At 44.4% G+C, this 7,946-nt stretch overlaps 1 long non-coding RNA gene across 1 annotated transcript; it reads left to right on the forward strand.

Annotated features, from left to right (window-relative positions):
- The first annotated feature begins 345 nt into the window (after window positions 1–345).
- LOC123462707 lies at window positions 346–1,495 on the forward strand. The gene is made up of 3 exons (XR_006638474.1): window positions 346–415; window positions 793–828; window positions 924–1,495. It is a non-coding gene; the product is annotated as an uncharacterized LOC123462707 (long non-coding RNA).
- Window positions 1,496–7,946: the final 6,451 nt, after the last annotated feature.

A 7,946-nucleotide genomic window follows, 5' to 3' on the forward strand; every position in this document is an offset into this window, starting at 1 on the left:
GGAAAAAAACGAAGCTTATTTTGGCTTACAGGCTCAAGGTAGAAGCTCCATGATGGCAGGGAAAATGATAGCATGAGCAGAGAGTGGACATCACTCCCTGGCCAACATAAGGTGGACAATAGCAACAGGAGAGTGTGCCAAACACTGGCAATGGGAACTGGCTATAACACCCATAAGCCAATAATACACTGCCTCCTGGAGTAGTTAGTTCCCAAATCTCTTATCATCTGGGAACCTAGCATTCAGAACACCTAATGGGGGACACCTGAATCAAACCATCACAGCAGGCAAGTGCCTTACCCACTAAGCCATCTCCCCAGCTCCTAACTTGTGTTTTGATTTTGCAGGGCTCACAGTTCAGAGACCATCTTGAATCTCAGATGAGACTTTGGACTTCTGAACAGTGTTAAAATTGGTAAAGACTATGGGGACTTTTGAAGTTGAACCAAGTGCAGTTTGCAACGTGTCATGTGTCTAAGGGGTTAGGGGGAATGTGGTGGTTTTGAATGTAATGTCTCCATAGCTTCATGTGTTTGTGATTAAGTTTTCTACTTAGTCCCAACCTAGTAGAGCAGTTGGGAGGTGGGGTCCTGCTGGAGGAAGTTTGTCACAAGAGGAGGACCTTGGGTGTGAGGCCAGCCCTGTGTGTTTATAGTCGGTTCATGATGGCAGTGCTCTCTGTTATCGTCTCTGTTGTGCATGTATGATGAGGTGAGCCAGCTTCTTCTGCAGTGATGAAGCTTCCTTACCCTGGAATTTGTAACCCTGAAATAAACCCTTTCCTCCCATAAGCTGCTTCGAGTTGAGAGTTTTTCCAAAAATGAGAAGGTAACTGCAACAGTCTCCATTATTTCCTCTTCTCTGAAATAGAGTAGTGTTTGTATTTACTATATCTTAAGTGGCTATTTTCCTTCTCTTTTCAGAATTGAGAAAATAGAGGCCTAGGATTTGTTATACCTCACACCTTCAGACCTTCTGCCTGGCACCTTGGATTTGCTACTCTGGATTAGCAGTCTCTTTCCCCATGTGATGACATACTTTTCAGTACTAAGGCAGTAAACTAAACTGTCTGCAAGAAGAGGGGTCATGAAAAGGTTCACTCAGGCCAATACAAAAACACTCCCCAGGAACATGTGAAAGACACAGCCTGTACAAAGGGGAGTAGGATCACAGCTTTGTGCAAACTGCAGGCTAGATGAAGGAGTGGTTGAGATTTGGAGAAAGGGTGAGAAATAAGGTTGGAAGGTTTGTGGGAGGGTAAGTCAAATATTACAGAGTTCCATGTTTAAAATATAGCCCTTGTTACCTTGGGAAAGCGAATGAAGTCTTGCAGTACTTGGAATCATGACATATTAACTCTTGTTCATTTTTCCCATTCTTTGTAGAACCATGGACTATTGGAAATGGAAGGAGAGATTTTAGAATGTTTGTTTGGGGGGCTGGAGAGAGGGCTCCATGGTTAAAGCAGGTGCCTGCAAAGCCTAGCAACCTGGGTTTGATTCCCCACAACCACAAAAAGCCAGGTGCACAAAGTGGGGCATATATCTGGAGTTTGTTTGTAGTGGCTACAGGCCATGATACACCCATTTCTCTATCTGCCTCTCAATAAATACTTCAAAAAATATTTATTTTTTTACATGCATAGAAGACAGAGAGAGAATGGGTATGCCAGGGTCTCCAGCCATTGCAGATAAACTCCAGATATATGCCCCATTTTGTGCATCTGGATTTACATGGTACTGGGGAATCATACCCACATTGCTAGGCTTTACAGATGAGTGCCTTGACCACTAAGCTATCTCTCCAGCCCTAAAAAAATTTTTTTTTGAGGCAAGCCCACCAGACTGGCCTCTTAAAAAAGTTTATTTATGCATATTTTTATTTGCAAGCAGAGAGATAGAACAGATATAGAGAGAATGGATATGCCAGGGCCTCCAGCCACTGCAGACAAATTTCAGATGTGTGCACTATCTGTGCATCTGGCTTTATGTGGGCCATGGGTAGTTGAACTCAGGTTGTTAGGCTTTGCAGGCAAGTACCTTAGTTGCTAAGCCATCTCTCAAGCCCTGGCCTTTTTATGTGAGAGGGGGCGGGGAGGAGGGGGGGAAGGGGGAGGAAAGAATATGAATTGGCATGTCAAGACTTCTAGCCACTGTAATCAAGCTCCAGATGTGTGCGCCACCGAGTGTGCATGTGCGACCTTGCATGCTTGTGTCACTTTGTGTGTCTGGGTTATGTGGGACCTGGAGAGTCAAACATGAGTTTAGGCTTTGCAGGCAGGCACCTAAATCTCTAGACCATCTTTCCAGCCTCCTAAAATAAGTAAATAAATAAGTACACACACACATACTGGTTTTTCAAGGTAGGGTTTCAGTTTAGCCCAGGCTGACCTGGAGCTCACTATGTAGTCTCAGGGTGGCCTCAGACTCATGGCAGTCCTCCTACTCCTGCCTCCCAATTGCTGTGATTAAAGGCATGTGCCACCATTTCTGGATCCAGCCCCCTAAAATATTTTTAAAAATTCAAATTTATTTGTATGAGGGACAAAGAGGAAGATAGAGAATGAATGGGCACGCCAGCCCCTCTAGCCACTGCAAATGAACTCTAGAAATATGTACCACCTTGTGCATCTGGCTTACATGGATACTGGAGAATTGAACCTGGGTTCTTAGGTTTCGCAGGCAAGCACCTTAACCATTATGTCATCTCATCAGCCCCCTAAAACTTTTTAAAAGGATTTTTGGGGACTGGAGGGATGGCTTAGTGGCTAAGGTGTTTGCCTGCAAAGCCAAAGAACCCAGGTTGATTCCCTAGTATGCACATAAATCAGATACACAAGGTAGCACATGCATCTGGAGTTCATTTGCAGTGGCTAGAGGCCCTGGCCACCCATTCTCTCTGCCTCTCTGTCTCTGAAATAAATTAAATAAATAAAATTTAAAAAAGGAATGTTCGGCTGGAAGGGGGATTAGAAGTCTAATTTTTGTTTTCATTTTTAGTTTGTTGAGGTAGGGTCTCACTGTATCCCAGGCTGACCTGGAATTCACTATGTAGTCTCAGGGTGGCTTTGAACTCATAGTGATCCTCCTACCTCTGCCTCCAGAGTGCTGGGATTAAAGGTGTGTGCCATTATGCCTGGCCCAGTAAGCACTTCTCTTAATGTTCATATCCATGTATTAATGCTACTCTCACTTTTGGTTGGAGAAGCTTCTCTTTTCAGATGGCACAATTGCTTCTTATGCATGTGCCACCTTGGGATGACTCAAAAGGCACCATGGTGCTGAGAAGAAGTGACAGAGGAGTGCTTAGCATTAAAAATATCCCTGTCACATCTTCCAAGGCCCAGGGTCCATTGCAGAAGAGGTGGTGGAAAGAATGTAAGAGCCAGAGAAAGGGTAGGACTCCTTACAACTTGCTCCTCCAGATAAAAATGGCCTGAATATCCATAACCTCACAGTGCCTGACACTACCTACACAAGACCATCATTATAGGAGAAAAAGATCATGACATCAAAATAAAAGAGACTGATTAAGAAGGGGAGGAGATATGATGGAGAGTGGAGTTTCAAAGGGGAAAGTGGAGGGAGGGAGGTAATTACCATGGGGTATTGTTTACAGTTATCGAAGTTGTCAATAAAAAAAATAAGTAAAAAGAAAGTTGTAAAAATAATACAGAAATTACCCACAGCATCCAGTTTCCTTCATCTCTGTTGTGTGTGCACCTGAAATGTCCCCTGCAGGCTCATGCTTGATCCCCTGCTGCTGGTGCTAGTTTAGTAAGCTATGGAACCTCACTAGTAAAAATAGGTCATTAGGAGCAGGCCTTTGAAACTTGTATCAATTACTGTTTCCTGCCCCTTAGTTGGCTTCCTTCTCTGTGGTGACATAACAGCCTCTGCTACATTTCCCCACCTTCCTCCCCAACCATAACAGATTGAAACCCTTTTAAACTGGGAGCCATGGGCTGGGGGGATGGCTTCACGGTTAAGGTACTTGCCTGCAAAGCCAGAGGACCCAGTTTGATTCCCAAGGACCCATGCTAGCCAGATGCACAAGGGGGCACACACATCTGGAGATTGTTTGCAGTGGCTAGAGGCCCTGGCATGCTCATTCTCTCACTCTCCCTCTTTCTCTGTCAAATAATAAAAAGTAACAAACAAACTGGAAGCATGTGGTAGTTTGATTCAGATGTTTCCCATAAACTTAGGTGTTGTGAATGCTAGGTTCCCAGCTGATAGAGATTTGGGAATTGACGCCTCCTGGAGGGAGTGTATTATTGGGGGCGGGCTTATGGTTATTATAGCCAGTTTCCCCTTGCCAATGTTTGGCACAGTCTCCTGTTGCTATTGTCCATCTTATGTTGGCCAGGAGGTGATGTCCATCCTCTGCTCATGCCATCATTTCCCCCTACCATCGTGGAGGCCTGTAAACCAAAATAAACCTCCTTTTCCCACAAGCTGCTCTTAGTTGGGTAATTTCTACCAGCAATGAGAACCTGACTGCAACAGAGCCCAAATAAATCTTTCCTCCCTTAAGTTATTTCTGTTGGATGTTGTGGTCATGGTGATGCTAAAGTAACTAATTCTATCTTGTGTAAAAGCACTACAGTGTGAAAACCAGGACATTGACACAAGTGTAGTCCACAGACTTCATGTGTACCCGTCCATGCAATTTTATTCCATGTGCAGATTCATGCAGCTCTTTCTACAATCAGTACTTACAATTGTTTGATCACCACATAGATTCATGCTACCACTTCTCTATAATTGCTTCTATTTTTTTCCCTCTTCCGTACCTAGCTATAGACAATCATTAGTCTATGTAATTTTGACATTCAAAGACCAAACCAGGGGCTGGAGAGAGAGCTCATAGGTTCAAGGCACTTGCTTGCAAGCCTTCCAGCCTATGTGCAAGCCCCCAGCACTCACATAAAGCCAGAGGCAAAGTGGCCCTATGCATCTATAATCCAAGTATGTTTGCATCAATGGGAGGCAGGGCCAGGAGAATCCGGAAGCTTGTGGGCCAGCTGGTCTGGTGCATGCAGCAACAAAAACAATGAGAGGCACTGTCTGGAAGGGAGGGAGGGAGGGGGAGAGAGAAGAGGGGAAAGAGGGAGGAAGGGAAAACTTCCTGTGTTGTCCTCAGACCTCCACACATGCACCATGGCATGTGCTTGCCCACACACACATCCACAGACAGACAGAATATTTTTATTTATTTATTTATTTATTTATTTATTTATTTATTTATTTATTTATGAGGGGGGGGGGAGAATTGAGATTGGGCACACCAGGGCCTCTAGCTACTGCAAATGAACTCCAGATGCATGTGCCACCCTGTGCATCTGGCTTATGTGGGCACTGGGGAATTGAACCTGGGTCTGTAGGTTTTGCAGGCAAACACCTTAACCACTAAATCCCCTCTCCAGCCCCCCACACTTTGAAAAAGTCCCCAAACAATCCAAACAACAGGAAACCAGAGTAATGGTTGGAGAGGTGGCTCAGTGGACAACGTGCTTGTCATGTAAGTGTGAGTACATGAGTCTGGAAAATGCAACTGATCCAAAAGAGACCCTGACTCGAACAAGATGAAAGACAAGGACCAACATCCAAGGTTGTCCTCTGATCTCCACATGTGCACCATGGCACGTACACACCCATCAGATAGATTTTGTTTTATTTTTAATTTTTTTTATATTTATTTGAGAGCAACAGACAGAGAGAGAAAGACAGATAGAGGGAGAGAGAGGGAATGGGTGCGCCAGGGCTTCCAGCCTCTGCAAACGAACTCCAGACGCGTGCGCCCCCTTGTGCATCTGGCTAACGTGGGACCTGGGGAACCGAGCCTCGAACCGGGGTCCTTAGGCTTCACAGGCAAGCACTTAACCGCTAAGCCATCTCTCCAGCCCATTGTTTTATTTTTAAAATGTACTTAGTTGGGCATGGTGGCACATGCCTTTATTCCAAGCACTTGAGGCAAAGGTAGGAGGATCACTGAGTTTGAGGCCAGCCTGAGGCTATATAGTAAATTCCAGGACAGCCTGGGCTAGAGTGAGACCCTACCTCAAAGAAAAAAAAAAATAGGGCTGGAGAGATGGCTTAGTGGTTAAGACACTTGCCTATAAAGCCTAAGGACCCAGGTTTGATTCCCCAGGACTCACATAATCTAGATGCACATGGTGGTGCATGCAGCTGGAGTTTGTTTGCAGTGGCTAGAGGACCTGGTTCTCTCTCAAATAAAAAAAAAATAAGTTAATTAAAAAAATATGTGTTTAACAATGACAGACTTCTGTCAGAGTACTTGATGACCCACCAAAGGCCAGTGCTAAGACCCTATTGCTGAAGACTCCATACGCAGCTGATGCGTAAAATGGAATGACATGGCTGGAAGCCAGGAGAGAGTCAGTCCCCAGACAGTCAGCGTGTCTAGTGCCAGAAGGTGCTACATAGACGACTGGGGGAAATGACCAAGATCTGTCCAAGCAACACATTGTTTAACCTAATTAGCAACAAATAACCAGATGTGATGCCCAAACAAGTGCAGTAGTGGTACACAGCCATGGTGAGGAACCAATTGCTCTTGATTTGGCTAACTGATCCACTCAGTGGTACTAGACCCATAGCTGGAGCTGGGAAACAAGTCAGAACCATACCCAAACACAAGCCCACTCTACAATATCAAGCTACCATCAATCACGGGGTATAAGAGGGCCTACACCTACCATACTGTCTATCAAAAAAGTGTTATCTCAATTTTCCGGGTGCTAACTTACTCTCCGTTGGAGAATCTGCTTCTCTTTTCCAGATAGATGCAGATCCTAAGAAGAGAGCTGCCCCAACATACCTCAAAAGGGGCCCAACTGAAACTAAGGACAACTGGCAAAATAAGCAAGGGTGATGTTTTCCTGTGAACTGGATACCAGCACAAAGGGGAAGGAGACCAACGCAGAGAAAAATCAACTCCTACCAAATCAGAGAGCCAGAGCCTCAGAGGCCCCCAACACCTCAGCACTGAAGCAGACCAAAAATGAACCCAACATGGCTCAGGGAAATTTTGCGGAAGAGGGGGTGGAAAGAATGTCAGAGTCACATGTTGGGTCATGATTTGCAGAGACATTTATACCAATAACCGGGCCTAACTCCACAATGCACGACCCATTTTCATTAACAAGGAGGGTCTAATGGGAGGGGGTAGATCACAGATGAGCCTAAATAATGGTACCAAACTGCCTGTATTTACTGAAAAGAAAACTAATAAATTAAATTAAAAAAAAAAGAATTTCCTATACTGGAAAGGAAAAAAAATATGTGTTTAAGAAAAAAATTAAAATGGATTCAGTATATAATCATTTGGGAATTAGCTTTTCACTCAGAACTTCCTAGAGTTGTTGCTTGCATCAATAGACTATTTCTTAGTCTTTCTGTTTTTATTTTTGAGGCAGGGTCTCACTGTCACCTTGGCTGGCCTGGAACTCACTCTGTAGCCCCAGGTTAGCCTCCTCCTGTCTCAGTCTCCCCAGTACTGGGATTAAAGGTGTGTGCTCAATAGTCCCCCTTTTTTGTGAGACTGGGTCTCATATAGCCTAGGCTGTCTTCAAACTCACTGTGGGGCTGAGGATGTCCTTGAACTTCCAGTTCCTATGTCTTTATCTCCTGAGTGCTGGGATTATGGGCATGTGGCTTCATGCTTGTGATAGGGATTGAACCCAGAGCTTCATACAAGCTAGAAAGCATTAAACTACATCCTCTATGTTTAGCTTTTTGTGTAATCACTCATTTTCTCCAGTGGCTCCAAGATTTCACATTCTTACCAGCAGTGTGGAAGAATTCTAGTTTTTGTTCATTCTTCGATTATTTACTAGTGTAATATATTAAATTTTTTTTTTTTCAGTGGTGGAGACTGAACCCAGGTGCCTTGTGTGTACTAAACCAGGACCATTCCACCTC

The sequence above is a fragment of the Jaculus jaculus genome, chromosome 8, assembly GCF_020740685.1.
Source record: "Jaculus jaculus isolate mJacJac1 chromosome 8, mJacJac1.mat.Y.cur, whole genome shotgun sequence".
In the NCBI taxonomy this organism is placed as follows: Eukaryota; Metazoa; Chordata; class Mammalia; order Rodentia; family Dipodidae; genus Jaculus; species Jaculus jaculus.